The sequence below is a fragment of the Aquila chrysaetos genome, chromosome 25 (assembly GCF_900496995.4).
Source record: "Aquila chrysaetos chrysaetos chromosome 25, bAquChr1.4, whole genome shotgun sequence".
Classification (NCBI taxonomy): Eukaryota; Metazoa; Chordata; class Aves; order Accipitriformes; family Accipitridae; genus Aquila; species Aquila chrysaetos.
This window is the reverse complement of record NC_044028.1, coordinates 13395949-13420116: the sequence shown is the minus strand read 5'-3', so window position 1 is coordinate 13420116 and position 24168 is coordinate 13395949.

Genomic DNA, 24168 nt, shown 5'->3' with positions numbered 1-24168 from the left:
TTGTTGCTAACCCTATGTACAAGCATTTTAAAACTCTTTCTTCCAATTTGCATTGCTTTGGATTTGCCCACCATGTACTTCATCTAGCATCAAAAAAGATGTATTACTTCTCTATAGCCTGCAATAACCCGCATCCTCCACACTTAAATTGGTCCAGCCTCAGTAAATTTATCTGTTTTAGAGAGACTGAGTTGTTATCTCTATTCAATGAACAGGCAGCAGGGTATGCATACTAATCCTGTTCCCTACAAAGTATTCATTTTCTAATTTGACCCATTAACAGTATTTCTGTAACTTTTACAGCCTCTGTGTTTTCTTTACAGGGTTGGTTATGGTCTATTATTAAGTTTTTTCATTAGAACTGAATTCCTAAACTAAATTCCTAAAGCTAGGAATTGTCGAAACATTTCATGCTACCACATTTAAAATATAACACCAAAGTGTAATTTCTTCATACTCTTCTTTCCCCAAATGTCATTTCATGCCAGCATAAGCTTTTACCCATAACACTATCAAAATTTAAAACCAAATATGTAAATTCACAAACTTGAATAATTCAATTAATCCATTCCATAAATATTATTGAGTTTACAAAGGCATTCAAGATTTCAATTATCAGATATTTTTTTAAAAATTAAATAAATCAGAGTATGGAAATCCTTTTTCCACTGTTCACTGCTCCTCTGCTTCAAGTTTCTTCAACATCTCCACATGTTTCCAATGTGCTCTTGCATGTTTGGAAGAGGTCGTTGTTAGAATTTCACATGGATCTCCTGGATCTTACTTGATGGCAGATGTTTTCAGGCTTTCATATTATGTTAGTGTGCCCAGGTGTAAATCCATCTTTCAGTACAAGGTTTTCAGAGTCTTTTCCCCCTCTGGAGACCTTCTGCTTGGCATGCAATTCACATAAACTGTCAGATTTACATTTTAACAACCTACATTAGGATTTACGGGTTTTGATAGACTGTCTGTGAAATGATGAAGCACAGAATACATAATCATGGGATGGAAGGGACCTCCAAAAAATGCCTAGGCCTTTCCCAAATGCAAATCAACTCTATCTAACCACTCTCAATAGAAATCTGTCTGGTCTTTCCTCTAGGAAAAGATCTATAATCTATTCCACAGTAATATACTCCACTGTTTCGATATCACTGTAAGACTGTCTTACTATCCAACCTGAATTTCTAACCTAATTTTTTTTAGGGGTAATCCTGAGTAGTATGGATGTACTCACAAGTGTTGGCATTTGATTTCTTCCAAGCATGGCTGTACACTGTGTCTTGGTAGCCGTGTCCATGGGAACATGAACACCAAGGAAGAGGCTGTAGGATGGTCCTCTGAGGGATTTTGTTCATATGCATCCACACCCACATTAAGGACTCGCTACAATAGATGGAGAACATTTCAAACAAGTAAGAGTGATATGACAGGGATTATCTTCAGCAAAGTCACACTTCGATAATACTTCTAAGGCTTTTTGGCACCAAAAGAACTTCATCTTCATGGCATAAGAAAAACAACCAACCCTTCAACCATGGGATTGTGAGAAATGAAACATGAAGGAATGACAACAAGAAGAATGTGAGAAAATGCCTGATCACCCGGAAGCAAGCTGAAGACACAAATAAGCACATTTCAGGGACTCACAGGTATTTACGAGGCAATAGCTTCATACAGTTCAATGTATCACGTACAGTTAGAAATGATAACATTAAACCATACAGACTTGCTACCTAAAAAGATCTTGCTCCTGAGAAATTTTGTCTAATATCATCCATTTAAGGTGATGTATAACATGGGTAACAGCAGCAGACAAAGCAGGATGAAGATCACAGCTGTAGTACAGTACATGTATGTAAAAGACATGCACGGAAAGTAGTGTGATTTTCTGGCAAATCTGGCTTGTCAGTAAAATCCTGCAGCACAGACATGAGGATATGTGGTCGCAAAATGATCCAAGAGTTAGGAAAGACTCAGGCTGCAGGTTTTGACAGCGTTAAGTCCTTATCTGTCTGAGGCTTCCCAAAGCTTAATTTGTTGAGGCAACAGGATAACATGGCATCCACTCTAAGAGCCAAAGAAAAAATTGGAACATTGCTTTCTCAGAAGCGTGTGAGGTGCTTCCGTTCTCAGTTAAACAGTCAATATAAGTGTAAATATTGAGGCACAGCCCTTTCCTTGCTGGTGCTGGAAACAACGCTTGCCGAGACTCCCCAGGGCTCTGGCCCACATCAGTTCCTCTGGGCAGCCGGCTTGTGCTCCCCCTGCTCCCAGTCCTACCTCTACCCACGCTCCCATTTCGCAGCCCAGCCACACACATCCAGCCATTCTCTGCAGTACCGCGTAAGGCCCCAGCTCTGCCAATTCAGCCCTCAGATGGTTAAACTGGAGCTCTTCAGCAGTTCTTTCATTGCTTTTTCCTGCTCTCAATTTCACCATTGCCCAACAACCCTGGAGTCCATGATCCTGAGCCTCACACACATGCCTCAGTGTTGTCCCTTCCCATCTCTTCTCCCTGCAACAGAATATCTTCATTTTAGCCTACTGAAAACAGGATGAGCCACGCAGTCCTTGAAGCACCAAAGCCCAGACAGCCCAAATGCCCCATCTGCCACCGCTTATCCTGATCTCTGGAGCATCCATCAGCTCTCATTTGTCATCTAACAGCTTTTACAGGGGCAGCACAAAGCCAGGCAGAAACAGGGGCCTCTGACACATCAAAATTTCCTAGAGAACGTCATCAGGGTGCTAGGCATGTCAGTAAGCATGGCCAACGGAGGAGCCAGTGGGGTCATTGCAGCCTGCAGAGAGCTGGTGGCCAAGGAGCATTGCTCCACAGAGCGCAGGAAACTTTGCTACCTTCAAACCACTCGATTGCTGCTTTGACTTGAACTATCAATTAATTTATATAAGGGCACGACTATGTAAATACTTTGCAGCAGGAAACATATAATACAGCACCTTCCCTTCGTGCTGTATTGCTTAGCATTTTAGAGAAGCCAGTGCTCTTTTGGAGGACAGCAAGTGCAAGCTCACAGAGGAGCTTGTGTCAGTAGTGCTATGCAGTCTCCAATAATTTAATTGTCTTGTTATCTGTGATGGTGTTTGAGCTACACAAGGTACCTAATAGTGCACAGAGAATGGGAAAAAGAATTTCCCTTGGTAGCAAGTGAGGTTGCTTCACTAACAAAGCACATACTGCAGGAAAAACACTTGAGGCATTCAGATTTTATATTGGCTGGCCCTTGAATGCCAGGCACTACAGGAAAAGCATACATAATCCCCTTCTCTACATCACTTATTCTGATACTTGTTGGGGGTAGAGTTGCTGAGTTACTGAAATAAGTAGAAGCACAGAATGTTTAACTATATGGAATAACCAAGAAATACAAAGCACTGGCTTTCCCAATCGTCTTGATAGTATTAGAAGTATAATTATACAGCTCATCTGTGATGCTGGAATGAGTGAGATAAGCTTAGAAAATTACAAAAGAGAGTCATTGTTTATGGTTAATACAATCCAAATAAAAATTAATGGAATGGTAAGTTGGTCCTGCAGTCCAGGAGGACTTTGTCTAAACACTTACATTGTAATGGTTTACTCCCAGCCCATCTTCTGCCTCTTAGGTGGGGAACATCTATGGACAGGCACATGCCCTGCAGTACTCAACATGACATTGTGCAAGTTCTCTCCAAGTGGGGAATCTGAGGGATCTGCTGCAACTTCTTGAATATTTGAATGGCAGAACACGAAATGGGTTGTTTCTTCAGAAATGCCTTACAGACAATAAACACAATGTCTGGCTTTTTAAAAACAAGTTTTCCAAACATTTTTCCAAGGTTCTTTATATAGGAAGAAGGTTATTTATTCCATATTCTTTGTGCAGTCTGCCAGATAAGCATGATGTCTGACAGCAGAAATAGATCCTTTCAGCAATGATAAATTTATAATGGCATACAAGAGTTTTGACTGCTTGTGAAGTTCCCTAATTAATTCTTATACAGAGTTCCATTGGCAACAAAATTTATGTTTTGAGATAAAATGAAACTCAGCGGAGTTACTGAACACTCTGTTCCTTTTTGCAGATCTTATGTTTAATGTCATGTATTGTTAATCTCTTTGCTTACTAAGGGGGGTAATGTTTATCACTCTGGTGACGCAAACTGGCTTTTATTATTGGAAGGCATAACCCTCAATAAGGCTTACAGCTGCCAAGTGGCTGCACACATTTTGGATATGTCCTGAGGCAGCAACCTAAATGTTGTCATTAACCCCCGCCTGGGTCTTACTTCAGGAGAATCACATCTCATGGATTTTCTTTATTCTCCTTTGAAATTGGCCTGGAAAATATTGTGGCCTTGATTTCGCAGCAGATAGAGGTCTAGCAGAGAACGAGTTGTGTGTAATTCCTGATATTACTCTATAAATCAAGACAATGAACACTTGGTCTATAATATTTACAGGATGTATGTGACCCAGCTGCACTCTGTAAATAAAAGATCTAACACTGCCCTTCGACAAGGCTGGCTGCAATGATTCCAGTAATGCCTGTACTACACACTGAAAATGCAAATCACCAGGCTTCTAGTTTAAAATCTTAAAAGTTTCTTAAATAGGTGTTTTAAGCATTTAACCTGATCTATAGAAATCATGCCTTTCCTAACTTTTGCCTATAAGCCATGAAAATTGCACAGAAAAATGGCATCCCAATCACTTTGCTCAAGTAAAATCTAGCCAAGATTGACATACAAAAAAGATATTAATATCATGCACATTTAGTGGGAATTGTAACCTGCAATGATCAAAGCTATTTTTGGTGCATAGAGATTAATAGCATGACAAGTTTTTAGTGTTCAGTTGTAAGACAGAAAAAAAAGTATCCATGGCCGCTAATTCTCAAGAGGATACCAAATGCAAAGACTTAACTCTGCAATGGCAAACATATCAAAGGATGTTGCTGAAAAGGAAATTATCAGACTAGCATGTCCCTGCTGAAGGGCTACAATTCTTCTTTAAGCTTTTAGCAATTTGAGCAGTTTCAACCCCAGCTCCATCACATTAAAATTTGGAAAACAAATTCTGAACCCGTCAGCAACGGCACGCTTCAGTAAGCATTTTTCTATGGACTACTCCATCTTATTTTTCAAAGTTCAATCTCCTTCCAGCAAAGAGAGCATTTAGTTTAAAATACATAAGCAAACAAAGTTTGCAAATCTAAAGTGACTGGGCACTATGGCCTGATCCAAACTACACTGAAATCAGAGACTTCCCATCAACTTTAATGGAGGCACTATCAGACCAGATAGCCCCTCTTCTCTGGCTCCCAGAAACAGTTCTGGGATTTGGGACCCAGCTTGAAGAATGAGAAATACCTCCAAACACAGAGCAGGGGGAGGCAGAAAGGTTCAGAGGAGAAGATTAGCAATTTCTTGATCAGTTTGGGGTTTTCCTTTTTATTTTTGATGACTGGATTTAAATGTGGTCTGGAAGGGTTTTATCAGAAACCGGTACAGATAAAACTGGAAGTGGCCAGTGCCAGCAACCACCACTGATGGCCCAGGGGAGAGTACGTTAGAGAAAACACGTGGTAATACAACCCCTAGATACCCACCCAGGGTCCAGCAGTCTGCAGCTAAACCTCCTTGAACCAGAAATTGTGTTTAAAGGAAAAAATCTTAGCAGGGACCTGTCTAATCTGTTTTGAAACACGTGTAAAATTTTAGCACCCACAAAGTGTAGGGCAAGAGGTGTAAACTCAGAAAGTTTAAGAGGAGAAAAGTAAATAGCTGAAGTCTCAGAAACACTGTTAAATGACCTCTAATGCTAAATTTAAATGTCCACATTCTCTCCAAAAGTGTTTTTTTTTAAAAACGCAGCAATTTGGTGACTGAAGCAATGAACACAAAGATGAAATCCAGCAGAATGCCAAGTTTCATATAAGGCAATGATGCAAATATCTAGATAACATCCTTTTTATGCTATTTTATCCTCATTGCCTATGCTCTTCAGCCTACTTGACCCAACCTACAAAATCTGCCTAAAATATCTGTATACATTTACATATAAAAAGTTAAGGAAGAGCTAATACCAGAAAATCAAAATGACCTGCAGGTGGTACAGCTAATTCTCAAACTGCAGCCTGGGGTTTTTTGGTTTGGTTGGGGGGTGGGGCCGGGGGGGGGGGGCAGATTTCTTTTCTTCTATCAGAAACGTTGATGTCAGCTCTAAAGTTTTCCCACTTTTGTGTGAAAGAAAAACAGAGCTAATAAACTTACATTTCCAATAGGTTTTGCCCTCTATCAATTTATTTTGTCATTTTTGCACCACAGTTATCCCAGTTCCATCTGATTATGATGTCCTCCAATATTTCTAGTTGTCTCATGTTCTTCCCCAGCAACAATACTGTCATCTGCTTAGCACAGCCCCTAACTACCAGCCAGGCAAGTGCTGCATTTTCTCTAGATCATTCCAAGCTACATATATATACTGACCAGCTGGATGTACGTGTTTGCTTATTAATCAGTTGGAGAGTGCTCCAAGCCATTTAAATATTGCAAGGCATTAAAAAAAAATTAAAAAAAAAAAAATCTTTCCCCAAGAAGCCATAATCTTTAGATAGAAAATAGAGAGAGAGGAGGCAAAGAAAGATGCCTTCGAATGAGGGAGGTGTGGCAGTACATCCCCCGCCCCCCGTCCCTCCAGCAGGAACCGAAACTTCTCCAGGCAGGGAGAAGGGGAAGGAAACCCTAGAGGCCGCAGGTTGAAATTTGAACTGGCCAGCCAAGACGCGCCAGGTACACCGAGGTGACCCTCCTGGTCAATAGAATTAAATGTCCACAGGTCAGATTTGACAGGGCTATAAACGGGGTCCCGCCGGAGGACACGTTGGAACCAGTCCTCCTGGGAGCAGCGGGTCTGCAGTCGGGGACTCCCCCTCGGGTCGGGGCAGCACCCGAGGTAACTCCTCGAGGGAGAGAGCCCTCCGCTTTTAGGTGAGTGATACACGTGTTTTGGAGCCATCGCTTTAAATCTTGGGGATTCTTAAGTCGGCTGTGTAGTATTAATTCTCTTTACATCATTGAGCCTGTGGTTTTATATGATGTTACTGGACTTCTAACTAACTTTTGCCGAAGAATAAATCTGAGTTTTAACACCTATTGGATTTGGTTAGTCGTGCATCCGTAACAGGAGGTAATGGAGAGAATCATTAGGCGCCTGATATTGTCATGGGTGGCATTTATCCCTATCTTTTCCTCAGACAAAAGACTGAAGTCCACCACTTTCTTTCACATCCTCCATCAAACTTCTCACTAAAAGGAACAGAAGCAAGTTGTTCAGTGGGGAAAAAATCTTAGACCCAGCAAAGCCAACATCAGGTGTCAGACTCATCTCCCACCTTCTAGCAAGTTGCCTGAAACTGAACTTAAGGGATTGAGTGTGTCCATCCATGTGTGTTACCTGCGGAAGCACTGAGGTTTCAATAGGTGTGCAGACCAGCAAACTGCTCCTTGCACCTGCTGTACCCTCAAAAGCTATTTTGATAGGGAACACCGGGATACAGTTGCTCCTGTTATGTTCCTATACTACACTGTATAAAATGTGAAAGTTCTCATCAGAGCCTGCAGAGGTTTTGTCATCAGTAATCTTCCTTGGATAATTAATCTAGAAATCTATTCTACAAGAGTAATAAAACTCTAAAGCGATGGGAACTCTCATAGAACTGACCATCCTTGATGCGGTCAGTCCTGAGAGCAGGCAGTGACCAAGCAGAATTTCTGCAAATGGGCCAAACCAGAGTATTGAAGTCATACTGGGTTTTGTAGCTCTGCCACAGCTCCCATTCTTATGAGCTTAAATCAGGTCTCTCGATTGCAGCATATGTTAGATCTGTTCAGACCATGCCTGCCCAGGGAAGCGGACATTATCTGGACTGCAGTGGTACTTAGGCGTGAGGGATGCACCTCTCTTTTAGCACATCTCACATTTCCAGCCTGAGAAAGAAGTCCAGTTTCACATGACGCTGGAGAATAAGCTTTCTGCGGGGCTTTCTTTGATACCTACACTCTGCTGAAGTCTCTCATTGTACCTCACGTGCACAGTGAGGCCAATAACACCTCCTTACTGCAAAGGGGACATGATATTTAGTAAATTTGTTCAAGACTGATTCACCAGTGGTGGTTAAGATGGAAGATGCCCGACACAAACAAATCTGACACCTAGCCACAGAACTCTCCCACTGATGGCAACATGTCCGTGGGAAGTTACTTCAGGCTTGTCCTTCACTTTTCTTGTGCCACAGAAGTAGAACATTACTCACATTTCTTTACAAGGTACATTGAAATCCCTAGATGAAAAACATTTTACAGGTGAGAAGTATAATATGCAGATACACACCTTTACCCGCCATCGTTCATTTATAAACTGAAATGCATTTGCCATTAACCAGCTTTCTTTGAATTGAGATTGTCCCATTAGTTTTCCTGCCTGCTCAAGACTCGTCGACAGTGTTTATAATATAAGCACAATTTGAAGGATTTGTCTCATCTTGTTAAGTTGCTTGGAAAATGGGAGTAGAGGAGATGAGACTAACTGAATGGCTATAATGGGGGGAACGGGGTTTGCTTTTCAATGCAGGAGACATAACAGGCATTTGCTGCAACGAAAAAAAAACAACACACAAACCCAGTATAACTATTTCAAATTCTGCTTTCCCTAACAAAGCAGTTACAACATCAAACTGTAAAATATAAGCTCACATTAGTCCCTCTTACAACTCCTAATAGTTTTCTATGACAAGAATGTCAAAAATATAGCCCATGAGCCAGACTGATCCTTCCAAGTACTTTAATCTGGCCTGCAAAATCCACAGAGCATTGTAATCCGGATCTGGCCTGCCAGTCAGCTCTGAGGTCTCCGTACTTGCGCAACTTCACTGACAGTAACACGAGCAAGTGGGAGTGAGGGGAGGATCAGGGTGCATTTGAAACAGGTGAGATTCCCTGGGGAGCAGTGCGGGGCAGCTTTGCTGTGCTATGTAGCAGCCCAGCTTCCTTCTCCATGCAGCTTTACTGTAGAACAACTGACAAGCAAACCATTAAAAAAACCCAAACAAACAAACAAAAAAACCCAAAAAAAACCCCCTCCAATGCTTTAACAAAACTGCTCACTTGAATCAGGAGCTGTGAAATCTATGCAAGTCCAGTGCTGCATGAACAAATATATACCAGCAGAAGCTGCACTATGCAATAACACAATCACTGCAGGAATAAGCGTTTCCACCCTTGAACGGGTGTCACTACACAACGTTAATTGCCACTGGTACTTCTCTAAATTAGCCAACTATTAATAGATTGCGGCTGAAGATAGTTACACTGGAAAAGCTTTAAAAGGAATCCTTGTGCCTACCAGCTATTTCAAGAGTCAGCATTCCCACTTCAGACACCTAAATTTGTGATTTCTCATGTGGTCTCAGCAGATCTAAGACCACGGTACTGGTGAATGGGCAGGCCTGCCCTCCCTCGAGCACACAGGAGGAACCTGCAGAGCATCACCTCTTCCCTTGCACCGGGGTGAGCGACCACTGAAAATGAACCCAAAGCACAGGGGTTTTTTCAGCCAGATCATCAAGATGCCCTGACCCACTTCAGAATAATCCAGTCACTAAAGCAACATGGATGACAGGACAGGAGTAACAGCCAGCGCAGAGCTGTACTGGATTGTTCCCTTCCACAATAGCATGTATTTAGACCGGCTTAAGTTAACTGGCAAATCCGACTCCAAGTTAGAAGCTGACGTGAGACCATGCACCTATCCCTCCCTAAAGTAACACAGTGTTGATGGATGCAGAACTCAAAACCATCGCTCTCATTGGAGGTCGAGGTTCAGCATGTGCATCTGAAACACAGCAGAAAGTTTCTGGATCTAGCAATGCCATATTTCTACTTCCCCAAGCACTTAAGCAACGTTATTCAACCTTTCCTCTCCCCTCTCATATAGAGGATGTAAAGCTAGGATTGAAAAGTAAAGCAGAAGTAAGTGAAGTCATCTGACTATCAGCCCTTGATTTCATAAAATACGTCAGAGAGAGTGTGAGTTATAACTAACAACAGTGGTGGGGTTCCCCCCCACCGCCAAGAGGCCTCAGGAGACATCATTTGGAGGTGGTTAAAAGAAATAAAATAGGTTGTCTCTCCGTGGGCAAAGTAGGAAAAGTAGGTTTTCATGTGGGGGTGTTGCAAAAAGAACAAAGGCAGAATATCTGCTGAATCACCACAGTCTATCCACTACCCTCAAACAGCTCTAATTCTCCTGAATTTGCAGTACCCAGCAATCAAGCAATAGTGCTGCTGAGAGGAATTTTAACCAACATTATAGCAATCAAACAAAAGCAACTCCACTGCAAACTAGCTCTTCCAGATGACATCTACTGCTATCATTCAGCCCCAAATAAATTTGTTGGCATGCAATAATAATGATGACATGCATCTGCTGAAAGTCAACACACAGGTCTTTCTGCTGATGGAGTCAAATGATTAATTCCACAATAATCACTGTGGGGAGTCACTCGAGAGATATATCAATCAAGAGAAAGCGCCTTGGTCAGCACTTTTAAGAAGATAAAAAATGAATACAAATAACGAGCGTGGTCAGGAAAACAACTGTGATGGGGAAAGAAGAAAGCAGAGGGACTAAAGGGAGAGATTTGCCATTACTTACAAGTAGGTAAAGCTTTAGATTATCAGCCATGCAATGCTGTCTGCAAAGCAGCAAGGGATCTCCCAAGTTTCCATCCAGCCTAGCAAACTGAGTTACTCTTTCTACAGGCTTCACAATTGGTACAAAACCCAAGAATGACAGAAATATCCAGTTTATTTAGTTAACTCTCAGGATTAAAAGGAGTGTTTGTATTACAGTATTTAAAGACTTATTTTACCTCCCTCCAGCTATAGAATGACATGCATCAAGGACTTTTGTGGTTTGTTTTTTTTTTTTTTAAAAGGATGATACTGGTAATTAATTATCTCCTCCTCTTTGAGAGGAGGAGAAAGTCTTGCATGCACCATGAGCAAGTGCCCACATAGCAAAGTTTATAATTTTTTTTAAATAATCACTGCTAATTCTTTGTACCTCGTAAAGATCTTCGTATTGCAAGATGCCAGCTGACTTTAACTTCCATTGACTTCAGGGGGTACATGTTTACCCTCAGCATCACACAAGTTCAAAATTTTTAATTACCAAACAGAAAAAACACATATGTACTAGACCGCTTAAAGTAATCGTGTGAGAGAATCTCATTCTTGGGAATTACCACATTTAACTATGCGAGGATGTCAGATTTTTGCTTCCCTGCCCCAACTTCCACAGAAGACACACCTATTCTCAGCTTTGCACTCTTTCATGGCTGTCACCGCTACCTGTGTCCAGCCACATCCATGCGGACATGCAGTTGTTAGTGCTTGCATTTTCCATGCTGGAATCAGACCTGACATGCAGACACACTAAGACTAACTTTAGCTAAATTGGATAACGAGGGCTAGAAGTTCAGCCTAGACTTTATAAAGGATGTTCAGGACTTAAATGCAGATTCATTCTTCCAGGTTGAAACATCTGAGCAGAATACCTAATTTAGCAGAATAGTCATTTTGTACTCCCTCAATAGTAAATGCAGATAGGCAGACACCTCCAGAAAATTAGCAGATTGGAGACTGAGTCATACTCCGGGGGTGTTTGTCTCTCCAGTGACATAAAGGAAACCAAGGGTTTCACTCCTAACTGGCACGGCAGCGACTACCTGAGCGATACCTCCAGTAAGGCAGGACAGGCGTAGGCTGCAATGCAGAGGGTTGAGATGAACTCACCCAGCAGCTGGGAGGGGCTGAACTCTGTTCCCAGGATTTAACTGCTGTGGGTATCTGAGATACCAGCATAAGCCTGTCCTGGTTAGGTCTGTCCTGACCGGGTGATGCTTTCTCAAAGGCACAAACAGCATAAAAAGCGACATTTTCATTACATCCCTGTGCTGGAATTTGAGACAACGATTAAGCAGACTGTGAAACAGGGAAATTACTTGGTGAGAAATTCTTAATTGTTTTTATTTCCTACCTTCAGCAACACTTACATTTGTTTTCTTAGTATTTTAGTTGCCTGTTTTATATGGTTTTGCAAAAATTATTGTACAAGGGAAATGAGGTAGCTATGAGCAGCAATAAGGAAATAGAGCTTTATCTTAAAGTACCAATCCCAACATGGTAGAAGCTGGGGTTTACTGTTCTGTCACATTTGTGAAGAAAAGGTTGAATTCTGCTTTTCAGTTCTCCACAGGGAGATTTCCACCAGAGCTGGCCAAGACCCAACCAAAAGCTCAAACACATCTACTCACATTTGCAGTCAGACACACTGCTGAGGGATCCTTGCATCATGGTTTCTGTGGGTTTTGATAACAGTAAAGTGGCAGTATTCACTTGTCCCATTTTCACTTTGTTGTTGTTGTTGTTTAATACAGAAAGCATCTTTTCATGTTACTACAGCAGGGTCATTCCCAACACAGTCATCCAATCACATGTAGATACCACACACAAGGGGAATTTTTAGCGACTACAAGTCGTGTGGGTATGCTATCGATTTTAACGGAGTCAAAAGGCCCCCACTGAATGCTACACCTTACAAAATAGCACCAAGAAAACCTGAGGTAACCAGCAGACCGCCAAGGTAAGCACGTTATTCCTACTATACCTCCCCTATCCCAGCTCCACCAGGACTCATTTTTTATACCTTCACAGACCTTAGCTCGAAAGAATAACAACCCTCCTAGGAGAATAAAACTGGTTCTCTTCCTAACCATCTTTGTTCAGTACCAAATGCAATATTTTCTTTTCTAGAAGGCAAAAATCAGATCATACTGAGTTTGGTGTCTCTCTTGCACATTTCCCACCTTCCCCCCAGTCATTGTCCAGACGTGTGTGGGCATATCCAGTAGCCTGTGCCTGCCAGGTATGGACATGCACACAACAGTGTTTTCATAACAGTTTGAATAAAAATCCTCTTATGCTACACAACTGGCAACTTGCCACAGAAGAAGAAAAACCACTTTTTACAGAAGCTCCTGCTTCTTGTTTAAATGAGCTACCACTAGAGTCACAGAAGTGGTGCAAGTATAGATCACATATAATTAATAATACATCACAAATAATTGGTGATGCAGTAAAACAGTAGCAGAAGTCCAGGGGGATCTGAAGTACTGCTAACAAAGCAATACGCTTTGTGATTCAGCAAGAAGGAATTAATGACTTCAACCTGAAATAGAAATGTGGTCAGCTGGCATTAAGAAAAGTTTGATCCTACTTTTTGTATAATGGCAAATGCTCTATAAATGCACAAAAACTTGAATAGTATAAAACTTTGCTATGTGATTCAGTAGAGAAACTGAAGTTTAAAACTTCTGTGAATTTCACTGAAAATTTTACACATTATTTTGCAAATAGATTCCTAGGTAGTGCCAGGCTTCCATTCAGAGAAGCAGTCTAGTCTAACTCAAGACATTTGTAAGAGACCGTGGCTGTAAAGCCAATGGAAACCAGAGACAATTATTTACCTTGTATATTGGAACATGGCACCTTTGGCGAGGCTTTTGCATACTATGACGATACAAATAGTAAATAATAATAATAGACCCAGCTTGATTTAAGTAAACTCCATTTTCCTAGATTTTATTCTTCAATAACTAACTGAAGTGTTGCAGTGACAACCTTAATCTTTGAATTTCCAGTTTTGGAAAATTCATAACTATATTAAACACTATTTTCCATTTGGTATTTCCAGAAGATGTATAATAGATTTGTAGCATCATTTAGTAAATAAATTCATTATGCTTTTCTTTAAACTGTACTAAGGGGAAGAAGGAACCTTCCTCTATTATTGATTCTCGTGGGCAGTCAAGCATGAAATTTTTGATGTAGTTTTTTTGAGGATTAAAAAGTTGAGCATAAAAATGTATTATTGATTGAGCACTGCAAAGTACAGTATACTGCTCATCCAACTCATATATTATTGATTAAAACACTCAACAGTTCTAACCTTTCACTCAGTCGCTCCAAGGTAATTTTTTTCATGAGGATGTCAAGGTACTGTGCTTGCAAATTGTACTTCCCAGGGAGTTTGGAAAACTCATGGAGCAGCTACTGGAGTTGTTTAAAAATGCTTTGTTGATAATCTTAGAGTCCATATGTTCAAAGAAGGGACTAGTTGGGGTGGAAAGACACCTTGCATCTTACTTGCCTGTTATGGGGGAGATGTAGCTGATGGAGCACTCAATCCATATTAGCCAACAGAATGTTTATAATTGCTTAGGCACACAGGTGTCAAACAGGGGTCCGCAAATACCAGTCTACATGCTGAATACAAAAGCAAAAGTTGCCTGACTTTGCCACTGCTATGCCTGGAACAAGAGTAGAATGAAAAGGGGATTTATGACTCAGGTAGTATCTCTGGGATCAGCACCTCAATGGCTTTTCCCAAAGTCTGGAGCACGTTATGCGCCAGCAGTTTGTCAGAGCTGAAATTGACAGTATGATCGTCACAAATGAGGTCAGATCCTGTGGTTGTCTCCACATTGCTGGGTTCTTACACCTCACGGATTTGTCTTCTGAGCCATGGTTAGATTTACCTAATCTGCATTTATCTCTTTTACAGAAGTACTTAAAATAAAGTATATCTCTTTATTACATTTGGTACAAGTAGATGAAATACTGGATGATGAAATTTAAAACATAGAGTTGCTACAGAGAATCTCTTCCTGAACTGGTCTGAGGCTTAGAAGAGGAAGTGGACAGGAACGTGACCTTTCTATCCTGTGATCTGTAAGCAGGAAAAGCATCTTCTATCCATAGAAAATCAGTGGAGATATATTTAACAAAAAGTCCTTTCCACAATGATTAACACCTTACTCACAGAAATCCTATTGGAATATTGTAGTCTGCTGTCATAATAAAAATCTAGCTCTACATACAGGCAGAAGTGACAAAAATAGCATCACCAGGGTGATGGCTACTTGACGGATTTCACAGAATGATTAATCCAATGAAAAAACCTGAACATTGCAGAATTGATGAAGAAGTCTCTTTCTTGAGAGTATCACTTCACAAATGTCTCTAAATAACCCAGGCTAGCAGCCCACTCACAAAAAGACTATAGAATATTTGTCATCATGTATTTCATGAATGATGTGAGATTTTAAAATAAACTGAAAACTATTCTTTTCAACTCATTGGCCTTAGTAAGAATTCAAAGATAGGTCTATCACAAAAAAACCGAGTTAGAAATCCTTAAAATGCAACTTTTAAAATGTCTTTTGTCTACATTTGGCATCATGACTTTTATGCTGGTGGAACAATGCCAAGATGAAAAACCAGAAAAAAAACAATTTCCCAAGTACCAGGCCAGCACCACAAATCCTCTCCTCACAGACTCGTCAGCAGGGCTTGACTTGCATGGATTGCTTTGCCATTCAGAAAAGATTGCTATTTGGCCCTGCATCTGAGTAAACTACTCTGCAGGTATACTATAAAGTAAAATCAGAAAATTCATTGAAGTCAATCTGCTCCATGGCCTGGCTACAGAACTACCACGACCAATCGCACATCTGGTAATGATTTGGATTGCGTGCTCTGGCATTCAGTCATCCTTCCTCTCTGCTCAGCACTGGTGAGGCACATCTGGAGTTCTGGGCCCGTTTCTGGGCTTCTCAGTAAGAGAGGCATGGACATACTGGAGTGAGTCCAGCAAAGGGCCTCAAAGGTAGTTAAGGGAGTGCAGCATCTCTCATATGAGGAAAGTCTGAGAGAGCTGGGACCGCTCAGCCTGGAGAAGAGAAGGGTCAGGAGGGTCTCGTTAATGTGTGTAACGAACCGATGCGAGAGCATAAAGATGAATGAACCAGACTGTGCTTGGTGGTGCCCAGTGAGAGGACAAGAAGCAACAGGCACAAACTGAAACACAGCAGGATCTGTTTGAACATGAGAAAAACCTTTTCACTGTGAAGGTTATCAAACACTGGAATGGGTTGCCCAGAGAGGTTGTGGAGTCTCCATCCTTGGAGATACTCAGAACCTGACTGGACCTTGGCCCGAGCAGCCTGCCCTAGCCATCCCTGGACAATCTCCCAAGATCCCTTCCAGCCTCAAAGATTTTGTTATCCTGTGGTTTCACAGTTCAAGCAAGCAGCACTGAAGATGCTGAGGCAGGCAGAATGGAAGGAGAGGGGCAAAAGGAACATCAGACAATGAAAATAAAACAAGCAAGGGCAGGGCAGCTGTACTGCTGCAGCAAGCAGAGCAGACGCAAGCTCTGAAAGATTAACCAGCTCCTGGAGCAGCACATTAATATCTATACTGACCAATCTGCAATTCCTGCTTGCTTCAAGGACCAGGTACCCAAAGACCTACGTTCCCTTAGACTCCATGTTTCTAGACATGCCTGGAGAGGCAGTGGAGGCACCTGAAGAGAGAACACAGTAATCCAAGGAGGGGCAACCCTACTGCCTACTGCATTCGTAGCTCTGATGCAGTGAAGCACTGAGTGCAGAAGCACCAAGCAGGTTACTGTCTCATCCAGCCAATTATCACTTCTCTTTTTCCACCTCTCAAGTTTTCATTTCTCTTTGTCCAAAATTATGCTTAAAGAACCCCTCTGTGTCCCGCTCAGAAGCACGCCCTTGTACTGCAACAAGGGATGTACGTCACCGCTGCTGCTGGGCTTTGACCAAGTACCTATTTTGAAGTCAGGAGGGAATTTTGCCAACCAGCAATCAGGACTGCCTTTTCACCCCTCCGCTTCTCACGCACCAGAGAGGCACTGCTATGTTAGCAGCAGTGGGATAGTGCAGGTTGCCATAAGCCAGGCAAGAAAGTCGCTGCTCACAGCTTGTGGCCTGATGTGGTGGAAACCAGAATGGGATGACTGCCAGAGACAGGCAGTAGTGGGGCTGCTCTGGCAGCTGTAGGAAGAGGGAGACCTGAGGCGTTTCCATAAGGAGATTTACCTACTCCAGTTACTTCTGCGTTCCAAGCCCCTTACACACACAGGGAGGCAGCAGGGGAAGAGCAAAGAGAATCAGTCTCGCACAACTTGCTGAAATTAGCTTTTAACCTCACTGGAACTAACTGAATTGCTGGGCTCAGAATGTGGATATAAAATGCACGTGTAAAAACAAGGATATGTAGCTAGAATGGCAGGACATGTGTATGCCCCATCTGCCAGGTGGCTGTTCCCCCTGCTCAGTTCCAGACGAGCTACAGGGAAACGAGAGCTGAGTGCGACTGGATAAACTGGGACTGGGTAGCCATACAATGGCATTGTAAGTGCATCTCCAAACCAAAGGAAAACTTCAGTGAGACATGGATTGAGACAACAAACAAAACTACCTACAGCATTATTTCCTGTAGTGAGCTCAGACCATCCTCCCACTCCCTTTCGTCTCAGCCTTAATAAAGAGATGTCAGATTTACAGGATCATCTCTCCTGCCTCTGCATCAGTGAAACTGTACTAGATTTTGCAAGTGAATCTCCCAGATAAGAAATGCAAATCAGTTTGTCTCTTTTTCTTCATTGTGCCAGTACCCAAAATATGTTCGCTGGGATTAAGCAGAGGATTGGCAGGCTGCACGAAGGCTGCAGGGGAGGAGGCAGAAAGGGTGAAATAAGGGGTAAAGGGAAGAATCTGCAAACCCAAAGCAGTTTCTGGGAATGAACAGTGCTTCATTTCTTCGCAACATCTTGGAATGGAGATGAAAAAGCAACTGCTGGGTGAGCACTGCCAGCAACATAAAGCGGCAGCCACCACCTGAAATACCCAGGTGGCATATGCACTGCTCTTAGTTTATTTTTCAATAGTAAAATCTCCTTTTTGTGATTCATTACTGTTGATCTCCTCTTTGTGATTCATTACTGTTGTTTGAAGAAGTATTTTCACTCTAACAGTCACCAAGGAAATCTTCCACAAGAAGAAAGATAACAGGATCCAAAGGAGAAGCAGAGCAAGGAGATTCACATACACTTCCAGATTTTTTTTCTAAATATATAAACAAATATATAAACAAACAAACAAAACCCCACAAACAACAACAACAAAAAAAACCCAAACAACTTATCTTCCCTGAAACGGTTTGTGCTTCCTGCTCATTTGTCTTGCAGGACACCTTTCTCTTACTGAAGATGTTTAGTGACTCCAGACATCTCAAAAATCAAATGCGATGCACTGGCCTGGAGCACCGCTTTGCTTGTTATGCAGTCTGGTATGGCCAAAGAAACGACATCGCCTAACACAAACTAAGAACTCAGCTAAACAAGGTTAGAGTGCTGCTTAAGTTGAACCACAAAAGGCACCTGTAATCTTCTCTTCACCATCACTTTCTTCTGGAACAAACCAGAACCAGCTGAGATCCTAAAAGCCTTATTTATTTTCAGTTATTCATTCACTGTTGTTGTACTGTGGCATTGAGAATTACCAGTCCAGGGGGTTATTTCATTACAACCTTGTTAAATACTTATACAAGAGAAACAGTACAGCTCAAATCCAATAACAAAAAGATATTGGAACAGTTTTGATCATCATGAAAAGTAATAGGCAAAGGTTTTATCTTAGAAGAGAAGGAAGGCAATGGGGTAGTTTTCAGTTTGCAGTGTATAAAATTCCCATGCATAACTTATCTTTTCCTTTCTTTTACTTTCTGTGAGAATCACTATAGCTCCTCCCTATTCTGGAAAGCTATGCTGTGAGGACATGACAGAAACTCCCAGTAAAACATGAAGCACACACAATCATCTTAGAAATTATTGCTAGAAAAACAGAGATATAAAACAGTTTTTAGCATCCTCTGCTTCTTTAAGCAAAATGAAATCCACAGATTTCTCATTGGCATGAGCCTGCACAGTATGAAGCAGGAATGGTGATTTTTATCCACTTATGAAAGCAGATTTATATCTACAGTCACAACAGAGGCATGTCATATTAAAGTTGTCACTTTTTCCATCTCCCCACCCTTCCCAAATATCTGGTTTAGGGAACGGGTCAGAATCCTGGGTCAGCTTGACTGCCTTACTCTGCATTTCTAACCGGCTTCCCGTCATATCTAAATGCTTGGTGCTCATAACTTGCACGAAAACTGGGGGATAAAGGGGAAGAAAAAAACCCCAAACAACCAGAACTACGTAGAACAGCATTAGCATCCCAACTGCCTTGATGCGATACATAACACTGGGGTTAAGACAAAGTATACACATCAGCCAGAGACACGACAGTGATAAGTTGGCTTGCTTCTATCCCCTGCTGTAACTTTGGGGAAAGCCTGAATACCAGGGGAATCTTTTATTTCCCAGTGTAAAATACCTGTGTGAAGTTTTACTGGCTCCTGACAACTGCCCCACGGGTTCGGAAGGGCCAGGAGCACTGCAGACGGTGGCAGCCTGCGTGCTAGCTGGGCAGGGCGAAGACAGCAAAGGTAATGGACTGATCTGGTGAGATCTGCCTTCAGCTGCCAGCACCCAAACGTATAAGCAACACAATACTCTGAAAGACCATGAGCGTTGAACATGATCTACCCTTGCACTTACCGGCAAATTCATTATATGACTCCTCCAGCCCAATTAAACAGCAGCTGCTGATTGATTTGCATGCACCACCATTCAGTCCATGATTACTGCTGACATGACATGAGCTGTATAAAAGGCTCTTTCAGAAAAGGATTGTGTAAGCTGAATAAAGGCAGTTGGCTTTTATTCTAAAGAAAATGCTGTGCATCGAGTCTATTAGATTTGCATCGCACAAGAATTACTCCAAATAACGGCTGAATCTTTAATGCTGCTACTGAAAAAAAAATATTTCTCTACCAAACAGGAAGGTAAGGCCAAGTGAGAGGCTAATGGAGATTTATTTTTATTAATCAGGATTCAGAGGGCAAACCACAGGTTTTACTAAAATGCTGCTTATTAAAATAATTTTCCAATCAAACAGTTCATTGTATTTACCCAGCATTGCAAAGGTGCCTGCTAGGTCAGCTCAGCCTGGGAAAGAGGTGCTTTTAAATCTGCTAACTAGTCCAGGCTGTCAAAAAAAGCTTTGCACCTAATCTAACATCTTTTGAAATAAAAGGGTACAATCCTGAGCCCACTGAAGTGGATAGCAAAACTATTAGCCATGCTGGGCCAGGATTTTCATCTGTTTTTAAACACTGTGGTGAGCAAATACTCCTGTTGGATACAGAGTACTCCAGAGAAGCAGTAAGAATGGGCACAGCTCGTGCTCTCAGTTCCACAGCACAACATGCAGTGGAGACAGACCCAAACCCTAAGCAAGGAAAAAGTGAACCACGATACAAAATGGTTAGCTTTTAAGCAGTCAAATTAAATAATGCAGATTTAGGGCTAATTTGGCAACATCCCTAGACTGTAAAAGCCCATCTGGGAGCTTTGAATTTGGAAGGGTTCTTGATACAGTTTATAGGCAAGAGAGAGAGATAAAAATCTTAATGACTTAAACTGACCTTTTGGATGGGCAACACCACTAAACAACTAAGCAAAGGAAAATTCTCACAGTAATATTAAATACTACTGTGGAATTAACAGTGATTTTTCTGCAGATACCCAAGTTAAAACAAAGTGTACCCCAAAAGGGTGGACACAGACATTTGCCACGTTCTTGCTGAGATGTACTCTTAAATACATGAGGTGAGACTGAAGGTGACGGAATAGGAGAGAAGCCACTGCAGTCAATTCACTTCTGACAAAAGCCAAGTAAGAAGCAAAAAAAAAAAAAAGACACCCTCTTCAGAAGTGCCCAAATAAGCCACCTACAACAGAGGCAGCTTGCAAAATATTAGTCTGATTTTTGGCTGCATGTTTTGCTGTAGTCTCCACCCAAAAACCCATGAGAGCATGGGCATTCAGGATGAAATGGAAGAAAAAAAGGATAGAGTCAATATTTTAACATGGTATTTTAATTTTAAGCCAGTGCTCCAAACAGACACAAATCTCAACCAACTCTAAATGCTTAAAAATCAGCATACATTTAGCCTAAACAAACTAATCACTGTCAGGGATTAATTGGGATGAATTGCCTTCAGGAAATGCTTGTCTGACTCCACTGACTGGAGAAATACTCTATAATAAATCCTTATGTTTTAAACAAATTGTCTTCAGAGTTATACTGGCACAGCCTGTTGGGGAAGGAAACCAGCAGCCACTGTCAGCACTGCCATCAGGACAAGCATCAGCAGATCTATGGCCTCACATAAGCCAGGACGAACAGTATCAAGAGGAAACAGGTTCTGATATTATAGCTCCTCAAGGCCACTCGTGGCAAGATTTGGTACAGAACTATCAGCCAGTTTTATCAACGGGGGAAATGAGGTATCGACTATGAGAAGGCTGATACGGTGCTGGTAGAGAAGCAAGCCTCCTGACCACCAGCCCACTGTCCTAGTTGCAATTTTTATAGGATAGCTTAAGAAACAAAAAATAAACCAAACCAAATCCAAAGATATGCAAATCTTTAAATTATCATCAAATCAGCAGTGGCATTTAAAATAAAAAAACCACAGGATTTCCTGTGTTCTCTTCTCCCTGGTCTTTTAATTATTCATACCTAACATCAGAGAATAGGGAGAGCTAAACATTCAGAAGCTGAAAAGGTCAACAGGGACAGTAGCCTGCAGGAAAATTAAAGGGATTTCTTGCTCTCCTTCAGCTGGAAATACAGACTCTGGGACCCCATCCAACAGGAAGGACATCTGGGCAAAAGAGAATGGGCATATGGATTGATCTATGCCAGAATGGGCACTGCCAGCAATGAAAAACAGCTAAAGAGAAGGCAGAAGAGCATGAACCGGTTTGTTACTGTCCATAGAGATATATGCCAGGAGACTTGTTTTTTTTCAGTTGTCTCTCTCTCATGCAACATTGTAAGCATGGGAACACAGGTACTTTTTGGCAGATTGGCACACACGGGAGGCTTATGGTTCAAAGGGTCTTTATACCTTCAGCGTCAGTGAGCTCAGAAAACCCAAGGAAAGCAAAGTGGGGACATCCAGCATAGTGGGCTTGAGCTTGACTGCCCTTCCAGAACTCACCAAATTAAACAGAACCAGAATTAAGACAGTATTCGTAGCAGTTCAATCTTTTCACTCTTCCCTTTTTGCCTATTTTTCCTTTTAGAAAAGGAAAAATTCTTAACTTGGAAGAAAATAAGCCCTTGTTTAATGCTCAACACACTGCTACCCACTCTGCTAACACATGCCACCTCCTGCACCCTCCTGAGAGTCTGTTTCACAATTCAGACAAGTGTCTGCTGGCAATCCTGACACTCACAGAATCATGAGTCAGGCATTAAAATCTATCAGATTTTTAATACTATATATTAATGGATTTCTACTTGCCATTTGGATATGGATTTCTTTTATTTCAGCTGTTAAGCTCCTTAGAAAACATACCTTTGAGCTCATCACCTTAAATAGGAGGTGGAAAACCAACCAACCATTTGGTATCAAGGTTGGCCAGACTAGGAAAGGACCCATAAGACTCAATAAAAGTCATAGCAGTGGGCCATGATGGTTGCTTAGTGCAAGGGGTGCTCGATCATTACTAGCAGTTAGGCAGCTTCAGGCCTAACTTACAACCTTTTTGAGGTTGTAATGTGCCTGTGCCTTTTGCCAAAGGACTTTTCTGCCTGTCTCAACATTAAGATAATGAAAAATTATATGTAGCCCATCAATTACTTATGCATTCTCTATTAATATTTCAAGGTTTGTGTGCATAAATAAACCAAATTAATTAGAAACTTGCAATCTTTTTTTTTCCCCTCAATATTTTCCTTTGACACCAGTCCTACTTAGAGACCCCCACATATAGATCTTTATTAGTCTGCCATAAATCATTCAATGTGATGTTTCAGCAAGTAGAACAGCTTTCTCCTTACAACCCGTAGTATCAAATACACGCTTTGAGAAATCAGCCATAGATGTTTGGCTTGGCAGAGCTGCCAGTGCAGTACCTGAGCTTTGGCAGGAAAAATTCATCACTCTGTCACCAGCACCCAGAACAAGCCCAAGAGTCATTCTAGTTATAGTAGATACCACGATGGGAAGCAGACGCAAAGCTGTGACAGTAGGACACTGGCAACTCTTTGGTAATTATGTACTTCTATCTGGTACCTGGCATCTTTCATATATACACAGCTCACCACTATTTGATTCACAAAGACATAATTAGAGCATAATCAACTAGCAAAGAAAGAGCCAAATGAGTCACACAAGTGAAGGCATTTATGTTACTACCTTCTCTCTGCACTAACTATATATCTGCCTGTTTCTTCTTTTATTCTCAAATAAAATTGTTTTTATTCCCTTACTTTATTTCTCGCTCCCCCATGCTCAATTTTTTCTTCTAATCTTCTCCTTTTTCTCTTTTTACATCCTGTATCTGTAATTATCAGTGCTCGATGCCTTCATACAGATCAGTAAAGCCATGCATAGCACACTCACTGTGCTCCAAGTCAAGTTGATAGGATTTGTTTGGACCCGGTACCTACTCCATAATTCTCCTCCACCCCAGGACTTGTATTTTGTCCCCATAAGCCTACTGGGAATTACTTTAGAGCTCTTCTCTAGGCTTTACACACATCATGTGGTCTGTTCCCATACAGTCTTATACAGCACAGAAATAAACAGTTACTGTTGTTTCAGCATGAACTTCCAGTCCTCTTTCTATCGCCGTTTTGATAAGCCTTAGCCACTGAGGGCCCTGTCCCAGTCCTTAGAAAGCTCCTCCCTTGGGTTACCAGTTGCTGCTGCTTCCCATTTTCTTTTTCCCCAGCAGCTGAGTATCTCTAGCTCTTTCCATTTCCTTTTAGCATCTTTAGTTATCCTACCAATTCAGGTAGGAACAAGACTCTTTTCCTTCTCATTTCCATTTATTTACACCCTTCAAACCACTCTAGAAGACCCCTTTTCTGGCAGGTCACCTTTGCTGGGGAGCAGCAGGCGCGCCAAGGACAACCCCATACCACCCGGCACAGTCCCCGCAGTACCCGAATGAGTTGACAGAGCAGGGCCAGCAACCGTTCCACCCTCAGCAGCCGCAGGAGGGGAACAAGCGAGATCTCAGGTCAGTCCAGG